The sequence below is a fragment of the Pterocles gutturalis genome, unplaced genomic scaffold, assembly GCF_000699245.1.
Source record: "Pterocles gutturalis isolate BGI_N339 unplaced genomic scaffold, ASM69924v1 scaffold11818, whole genome shotgun sequence".
NCBI lineage: Eukaryota > Metazoa > Chordata > Aves > Pterocliformes > Pteroclidae > Pterocles > Pterocles gutturalis.
Window position 1 is genome coordinate 2523 of NW_010120579.1, and position 9762 is coordinate 12284.

Sequence of the window (9762 nt, forward strand, 5' to 3'; positions counted from 1 at the left end):
TTCCCCCCCCACCCCTCCGGGATGGGGGAGAGAATTAAAGGGGTGAAGGGAAAAAAAGGACTTGTGGGTTAGGATAAGAACAATTTAATAACTAAACTACAATAAAATTGAAAATAATAATATATACAAATACACAAATGAGTGATACGCATGATACCACTCAATGACCAAGGCTCAGCACGTTCCCAGCTAATGATCCCAGAGCAGGGAGAGTCCTGAAACCACAGGAATGGAGATAAGACCCCGAGCATCCCAGACGAAGAGCTGACTGAGGGAGGTAGATGACCCTGGGAGAGGGACCACCCTGAGAGAACCAACCTGGAAAGAGAGCTGACCTGGAGGAAGAAGGGGCAAGATTCTGGAGACCCCTCACCTATAGAGTGGGCATGACATGCATTATATGGAATATACCCTTGGCCACTTTGGGTCTCAATCCTAAACCTGAGGTCAAATCCTGGGCTAGTCACAGGGGCTGTGCTCCCTCCCAGCATCCCCTGTGCCCACAGACACTGGCACAGCAGAGAAGCTGAAAACTTGACCTTGACTGTCCTTACAACAGCTATAAACATCAGTATGTTACTAGGTTTCTTCTCATACAATCATAGAATCATAGGATCATTAAGGTTGGAAAAGACCTCAAGGATTATCAAGTCCAACCGTCAACCCAACACCACCTAACTCACTAAACCATGTCCCTAAGCCAAAACACAGTCTCTTACTAGCTTACTAGTCTCTTTTTATGAAGAAACTTAACTCTGCCTCAGCTGAACCCAGGACTATATTACACACAAAGAAGGTGTTCGCCTGCAAATACTGCACTGTAGATGTTAGCCTCACATTCACACCTAGAAAGCAATGCAACAGGAGGGACCTCTGGGACTCTGAGAGATCATGGGAGGACCAGAAAGGCATCTGAAGGTGAAGGCGTAGTTCAAGCAGGCTTGAGGATGGCAAGGAAAAGCACACACACATGAGCCTGCAGGAACAGGGAAAGACTCGGAATTTAACAAGAAACTGCAGCTCTGGGATAAACGAAGATGAGATACAGAAGACTTTGAGTGTCAACCTAAAGCTACTGAATCCACAGGAAGGCCAGTAAGGTGATGATCAGAGATTCACACAAGCCCGCGAGAAGCTGTTGGTGCTGACAGGAGCATCTGTCAGGAACAGAGAGGAGGTGGGTGCCAGGCTGAGGAGACCTGAACACCCTCAAAAGACATTGCGAGCTCCCTCCAGGAGGGAGCAAGGACAACCCCACCATGCTGGGGATATGCTCCACAATGTGGAGATTTGGGGATGGGCTGGGGGTTTGTCCTGGTGCCCTGCAGTCGGGGTGGGGGTGTGCACAGGGAGGGCGTAGGAGCAGCTGGCCCAAGGATTGTGCCATGGGAAGGTCTGGGTGCCATGGGAAGGTCTGGGTGCCGTGGGAAGGGGTTGTGTGCCGTGGGAAGGAGTGGCATGCCATGGGAAGGGCTGGGTGCCATGGGAAGGGGTGGGTGCCATGGGAAGGGGTGGGGTGCTGGAGCAGCTGGAGCCTTCACGGACACACTTAATACAAGGAGGCACGGCAGAGGGATGGGAGAAGCCTTCAGGGGTCTGATGCCGGGCTTTGAACCACAAAGCGAATGGAGGCTGAAGGAGAGGCGTGTACTCTCCACACTGGTTTGGGTTGTGCTGGAAGAGCCGGAGCTGGTGAACAAGGGCATAACCATCAAAGGGAGGGAAGCACCTGGAGGGATAAGAGCAGCCAGGAAAGAGGGATGGGTACCAAAGAGCTGGGGTCTCCTCTGGCTCGGGAAGAGCAGATGGTCTACAGGAAATAACACAAGAGATTGTGGCCTCGTGCAAAGCCAGTATGGAGGAACTCAAATTACTACATGGAGACGCCCAAGGCAGCAGATCTGTCCAGAGGTCAGAGAAACAGCTGGTGTGACCAGAGCAGAGGCAATGGAGGACAGGAGGAGAGGGTAAGAACAGGAAGCAAGGAGGAAGGGTAGCACAGCACAAGATGCTGAAAGGCACCATCAAAAGGTCTTCCTGGATCTAAACTGCCTTGGGAAGGAGGGAAGGGAAGGTCTGCCCAGACAGTGCTGGGAGCCTGTCACAGATCCCCCAACCAGGCTGGGGCGAGGACAAAGCCCCGGGAGATAAATGCCTCCAGGAAGAGTAACTCTTTGGAGGGGTGGTGGTGTTATAAATCACAGCCTTGTCTGTAGGGGTCGTTCCAGATATCCTTGGATATGACATCTCACACATCTCTTCACCAGCTCACAGCATGAAGCGAGCTGATGGGGGTTTTTTTTGTACCTGTTCCCGAAAAATAGGCTGTTTTTAGAAGAGCTATTTGAGAAAATAACTTCAGCTAGAGTAGGCATGAGTCAATGCCATTTTGCGTAAATGGAAAGATCAATGGGAGCAGATTGGTGGCTGCAGCCGTGAACAAGCACAAATCAGGACAAGTGAGGAGAGCTGGTTACTGCAGCTGGGCAGATTTGGGAAGTCAAGCATACAAGCATAGAAAATAGCTGGGATTTTGTCAAAGAAAAAGTGCAAAACCAGTTAAAAACTCCCTTTCAAGCACAGGGGAGAGGCTGGTGGAGCAGGGCTTCTCTGCTAGCAAACGAGCAATGTATATACAGCAAGCAGGATATTTGGAAAAAAAAAGTGGAAAATCTCCAAGGAAAGAAAAGAGCCAGAAATGCGGTAAGCAAAGTCTGCTTTGAAAGATGAAGGAGTGCAGGGAGATTGTGAACGTTGCTTGTAGTGTTGGGAGACGAACATACGCCACGTAGCTGAAGGACAGGCAGCCGTGCGGTGCTCCTCAGTTCAGTGCCCTGAAGGTCAGACATTGCCCACTCCCAGTTTTCCAGGATGACAATGACAATTTATGGCAAAGATAGGGTGGCGGGTGACAACAGGAGGGCATGGGGACAGCAGCATCAAAGAGGGAGGAAGGTCTCCAGAGGTTTGCTGCATGTCAGCAGGGCTGTGGGGAGGGAGCAGGGCTGCACCTGGATTCAGGAGGAGAGAATGCTGCTTCTGCAGCGAGGGTGTGATGGTTTTACCCTGGCTGGTAGCCCACATGACACAGCACTCAGTCTCCCCACGTCTGGGGATGGGGGAAAGAATTAAGGGGGTAAAGGGAAAAAAGACTCATGGGTTGAGATAAGAACAATTTAATAACTAAACTACAATAATATCAAAAATAATAGTAATATATAGAAATATACAAATGAGTGACACACAGTGACACTTCTCACCACCCGATGACCAAGGCTCAGCCCATTCCCGGCTAATCAGAGCAGGGAGAGTCCCGAAATCGCAATCCCAGACTGGAGATAAGAGCTTGAACGTCCCAGAATGAGAGCTGACTGAGGGAGGGAGATGGCCCTGGGAGAGGGACCACCCAGAGGGAGAGCCAACCCAGAGCAAAATTGCTGACCTGGAGCAAGAGATGATCCAGAGCAAAAGGGGATGAGCTTCTGGAGAATCCTTGCCTCTCTCCTGGCCATGCCAGGCATGGGATGGAATAGACCACTGTCCAGTTTGAGTCTCAATCCCAAACCCAAGGTTGAATCCTGGGCTGGTCACTGGGGCTGTGCTCCCTCCCAAGCTCCTCCTGCCCCTGCAGACACGGGCACAGCAGAGAAGCTGGAAAGTCCTTGAGTGTCCTGGCAGCAGCTCTGCCCATCAGTGTGTGATCAGCTTCTCCTCAGCACAAACCCCAAACACAGCCTCACACCAGCTGTGGGAAGAAAGTGAACTCTGTCCCATCTGAAACCAGGACAGAAGGTGCAGGTCATCTTTGTGATGGGGGCAATGTCCGATGGGAGAAGAGGAATCCAGCACTGGGCATTTGCAAGGTTTGAGGGGAAAGAAAAAGAAAGAAACCAACGGAGACAATGGCAGCATCTGGGAGCAAAGCCCTTTGCTCAAGCACACTGCTGCAGGTAGCCCTAGCATGGACAAGCCTGCAAAAGCTAGCAGCTTAAACCCAGTTTCCAAAGTGGCTTTGACCCAGGAATCATCTCCTGAGATCCAATGCACCAGGGTCTGGACAAGGAGCTGAGGTCTCACGTGGTACCTTCACAAGAGGTTTGGGGCCCAAAGTGCTCACATCATGAGGTGAAGGCAGAGGGGTTTGGTTCTTAAATCTCTTTGTCACCACTGAAAACTTTCCCTTTACCTAAAATAAACCTGTTCTAACTATAAATAAGTGTCCACAGAGCCTCTGCGTCGGTTTAATGAAGCAGGGGTGGAAAACTCCCTGCCTGGTTCACCTGGAAGGTGGCACACAGACAACCCAGCACAAGACCTCTGTGGGGGCACCCACCCCCAGCTCCCTCCCTGCACCCCGTGGGCTCCCCAGAACCAGGGACATACCCAGGGTCTGGGCTCCCCAGGGCATTGCTACAGCCTGGGCTACCAGAAAACCAGTTTGGCTTGTCTAGCACCAGTTGCCTCTCTGGAGGTGGAGGGGGCTGGAGGGACAAAGCACAGCAGAGTGCACGTGTCCCCAGCAGTGCCCTCCAGCCAGCAAGCCAGCAGAGGACATGTCAAAGGTGTGTGACTGGGACGTGAGCGGCATCCTCATTTCGTTTTCTGATAATTGTAGGTTTGCAATGACATCTGCTGCTCTGATAGTCATTAGCTGGGTGATTAGCCAGCCATTGGAAATGACTGTTTGCCTTCCTGCTAATTAAATTGCGTTTGATTTGCAATCAGACCTAATGTGAGACGAGTGAGCTGGAGGTTGACTTGGGAGCAGCTGACGGGCGCTGCTCTGCACGGAGCACAGCCCAGCACCGTGCTCTCGCTGTGTTTGCGGAGCCGCACCGCGGGCAGACCAGGAACGCTGGCAGGGAGCAAGGGACACGTCTGCAGCCGGGCAGATCTGTGTTTGCAGTAGGGGCAGGGCTCCTGCCGTGCTGCGAGCTGCGGTGCTGTGAACTTTGAGACACGAACCAGTTGCCCAAGTGCTGTCCTGGCTGCGGGGCCATGAGAGGGACCGCGAGGACACCCGTGTGTGCTGGGTGCGGGAGGGGGCACAGAGCAGGGCAGAGCTGGCCTCGCAGGACACAGGTATGGGGCTGGCTCCTTCCCTCCTCCATCCTGCAGCCATCCTGCCCTCCAGCACTCGCCCCACAGAGCTGCTGGGGACACTGGTGACCCAGTGCCTGCATGGCGTGTCTTGAGAAGATGCTTTCTCTCTTCACACCAGGTGTGTCTGGCAGCACCGGCTGTTTGGGACACTGGGGTGATTTCGATATACTCCTGGAAGGAACCTGCAAAAAGATCCCCTGTCACAGCAGAGCCCGTAACCACTGCAACCCTGGGGTGCTGTGCTTGGGATGCAGCGGGAGCAGGGAAGCACACTGTGAGGGAACGTGGTGTGCCAAGTCCTGCGCTCAGTGCCCGACCGGGCACATCCCCCCCTGAGGGGTGCTCCGGCAGCATCTCATGAAGAGGGTCCCAAACCTCCAGGGCCTCAAGCTGGGGAGCCAGTCTGAAGTTGTCTTCCAACTTCTTGGCAGCTAGAGACACCAGAGGGGGTGTCTTGGCAGCAGAGGCACTCAGGGTCCTGCGGTGGAGCTGGCTTAGCACAGCAGGCTTTGCAGCTGAAGGGGTTCAGAGACACCCTTAAGCAAGAGTCTGAGTCCAGGAATATGCCAGCATTTGTCTCTTCAGACTGTGCTTTCCTTTTCTAGCTTGTTTTCCCCACTTCTGCAACCTCCTGTCTTTGCTGGGTAACTTTGTTTTTTCTAGACAAGGTCATCTAGACTGAAGAGTGATCCAAGAGGAGGCGTAAGGTGCGTTGCTTCTCTGAACCGACGCTCAGAGACCTCTGAGAAACTTGGGAATCTGGAAAGGGGGGTTTCCCCCAGTTGCACCAATCTGCAAAGGCCAGTGTGGGGCCTGAGAGCATCCGCATCTTTGAGGAGGGGAGAGCGATGGGGACGCTGGGCAGAAGCAGGTGCATCTCTCCCTGATGTGGCAGTTCTCCTTGCCCCTCTGATTCAACGCCTCTTCCCACTTTCAGCACACACAAGTGCATTTTAGAGCCTAAAGTCTCCCTCCTTCTGTGTCACCACAGCAGCCCCGGGTTCCTCTGCTCTGCCCATGGGTGTCTGTCAGCAGCAGGCAGGAGCAGGCAGCGCCGGGGGTGGCCACGAGGGCAGGGAGGGGAGGGCAGACAGCACACTGAGAGCAGACGGGTTAGGAGCAGGCATCTTCCCTGGTACTGGCCACAGTTCTAATTTACAGGTGGTCAATAATGAATAAATAATTTCTATGAGCATGTGGTGCTCAGCGGGCCATGTTCAGCTGGGTTCCTCCTTGTCCCTTCTGCTTGGTTATCTCCATGGCCAGCGGAGCCATGGGGGATAGCAGCTGGAAGGCACCTCGGGGGTCTCTGGTCCAGCTCCTCCTCAAAGGAGCAGCTTCAATGTCAGATCAGGCTGCTCGGGGACTTGTCCACCTCCAGTTTGGATACCCACCAGGATGGGGATCCCACCATGTTCCTGGACACCTGCTCTAGTGCAGGACCTTCATGATGAAGAACTTTCTGCTGTTGTCCTACTGGAGTTTGCCTTGTTGCAGCTCATGCCCCTACCCTGGAGCACTCTGGGAAGAGTCTGGCTGCGTCTTCTCCAGACCCTGCCCTGAGGCAGCTGGAGACAGCACCCAGATGTCTCCTTCACCTCTCTGAGGTTTGTCAGGGTCTTTCCTGCACTGGGGAGCCTTAAACTGGGCCCAGCTCTCCCAGCATGGTCTCTCAAGTGCTTCCTCCAGCTGACGGCTGCCCTTCGCTTGGCCAGACCAGGACGCATCTGGCTGCCTTTGCTGCTGTTTAGCCTCCTGCCCGCTGGACACACAGGGCTTTCCCTGCAATGCCGCCACCTCCCCGCAGGCCCAGTCTGCCCAGTTGCACGGCGTTAGCCTCACTCAACAGCAGGACTTTTGCATTTGTCTTGTCTGAACATCGGGAGGTTTGTGCCACCCCATTCTGGGGGCTGCTGAGGCTGCTCTGAACAGCAGCTCCTGCATCACAACCTGTCCCCAAAGCTTGTGCATTGTCACCGACCGGGGCAACTTGGAAGTCCCCAGCCACATTGCTTCCCACCTTCAGGGCCACCAGACACTTCCCATCAGCAGCGTTGGGTCAGCCGGTCACGGAGCCAGGGTATGAACCACGTCCTGAGATGATGCGGGTTGAAAACAGGCACACACCTGCCACAGCCTGCGGCACCTGGGGGCACCGGAGCGCCCGGAGACAGCGCGTTTCAGGCACAGTGCCCCGTGAAGCTGTGGCCAAGCCCCAGCAGCATGGAGGTTTTTTTTCTTCACTTTTAATGAGTCTCGGTGTCGTTAAAAGTTCTTGAACTTTTGCAGTCCTAACTTTTGAAAGCCGGTGGCTTGTTGTGCTGCTGTGATGCCTGGAGACATGACCTCTATTTGCCCCTTCCCAAACCAGGGAGGAAAACCAGTGTGGGGCTCAGACCAGCGCAGAGGTGTCCACAAGCAGTCACTGGCAATTTAGAGGTGACTCACTCCTGACCCGTGGGAGTTCACATGGTTTGTGCCTGGGCTGTCGAGACCATCACCCTGATCCTGGGTGGAGGCTGGGGAAAGGCTCAGCTGGGCTGGCACCCGCCAGGTTCCATGTCCAGGGGAACCCCAGGGACTCACTCTACACCATCCAAGACAGATGGACAAGACCCCATGGCTGCATGTTGTTGGAGTAACGCCTGCGGCAGTGACCATGCCACCAGCTGGTGACGGCAGTGCCAGCGCCCATCACATGCAAAGGGACATCCACAAGGCTCTAACACATGGCTGATCCAGGCAGGTTGGATGGGCACCCTCGGGCTCAGGTTTTTGGGATGTCCGAGAGCCCACATGCCCTGAGCAGCAAGCAGGACCTGGCTCACGGGCTGACATCAAAATGCCATTTTCGTGACAGCCGGTGCTGTGCTTAGAACAAGAGATGACCTGATACAGTCACATTTTATTTTTGAAAGGGGAAAAAATGGAAAGTCAAGAGGATTAAATATCACATATGGCACAGAGATTGTCTGGGAAGACCAGCTTATCTTCACTCTGAGCTCTTAAGCTGATATTAGCAAATACAAACCCTAAACAACGCTGCAAAAGGAAAGCCTAAATGGAAGCCAGAACAATTAAATCAATTAAAGAAGCTGATCAGAAATAAGATAAATGTTCTTAAACTTACTGAAGCTGCATCCATATGAGAAGAGTAAAACAAGCCCTGATAAGTTAACTGGGAACAATATAAGGCAAACAACAGAGACATCAGAATTTCTCCCCTTGCTCCTCCACTCTGACGAATGACATCTGCACTTACACACATTCCTTTCTTCAAAAGCACCGGGACCAGGAATTTAACACTAGGAAGTGTTTGGCCTGTATCCAGACAAATTCAGAGTGAGTATTAAAAGAAAGTAAGCTGATAGAAAAGTGAACATACTCCACATCCACCTTGGCTAAAGAGGAGTGTTGGTGGATCCCCAGGCTGGACGATCTCTTTTGCGCACACTTGGGAAGGTCTGTCCTACCAACGCAGACGTGAAAGTAAGGTGAGAGCTGACTGAGGGAGGAGGTCGACTCTAGGAGAGGAATCACCCTGAGAGAGCTGACCTGGAGCAAGAGAGTGAACCTCCTGAGAAGACCCTCACCTCTATCCTGGTCACCAGCCATGCCGGGCATAATATGGAATAGACCATTGGCCAGTTTGGTCTCAATCCCAAACCCAAGGTCGAATCCTGGGCTGGTCACTGGGGCTGTGCTCCCTCCCAGCTCCTCCTGCCCCTGCAGACACGGGCACAGCAGAGAAGCTGGAAAGTCCTTGACTGTCCTGGCAGCAGCTCTGCCCATCAGTGTGTGATCAGCTTCTCCTCAGCACAAACCCAACCAGCCTCTCGCTGGCTGTGGGAAGAAAGTGAACTCTGTCCCAGATGAAACCAGGACACCAAGGCAGGGGCAAGACTCAGCTTTGGGACCTCTCAGCCCTGTGGTGCTGCAGGGCTGGTGGGAGGTGGAAGGTGGGCATCTGAATCCTCTGGACCCAAACATGGAGAGCTGGTGCAGGGCTGTGTCTGGCCTCTGCCCCTGGGCACCACAGAGAGAAAGCCCCCCCAGAGTCAGATTATCTGTTGGTGGTGGACATCCGCTTCCAGAAACTGTCTTCCTTTGAATTTATATTTCTGAATCCCACTCTGTCCTTCCCTTCCTGCTTTGTTCAGCTCCTCAATTCCCCCCCAGAGAAACCACAACCCACCCAGGGGAAACTGTCCCCAGCAAAGCCCCAGGGCCTCAGGCACGGTCATCTCCAGGGCTCGGGCAGGCACTGTCTGGCAGGGTATGAGGCAGCTTGTGCCTCTGCTGGAATGGGAAGTTCCTCCAAAACCCTCTCTGCTGGCCCTTCCACCCTGCCCACCCCTGGCCAGTCACCCGGGTGTTTGTTTCAGCCCGGGATCTCCCTCGCTGCTGTGTGGTGGTGACAGGTACCCCAGGAAGGTGTCGTCCCAGCAGCTGAGCATCTCGGGATGTTTCCAGGTGCTCCTTCCTCCTCCCAGGGTCAGGAGACATACATTTGGGAAACTGGGAAACTGTCCCTCCTGGTCTTGGTACTGAGGGGGGACGAGAGATGGACACGTCCTGGCAGCGGCTGGGCAAGGGACTTCACGGGGGCTTCCCAATCCAGCGCCATCTGCACCCTCTGCTGAAGGAGCCCGGCGTCGC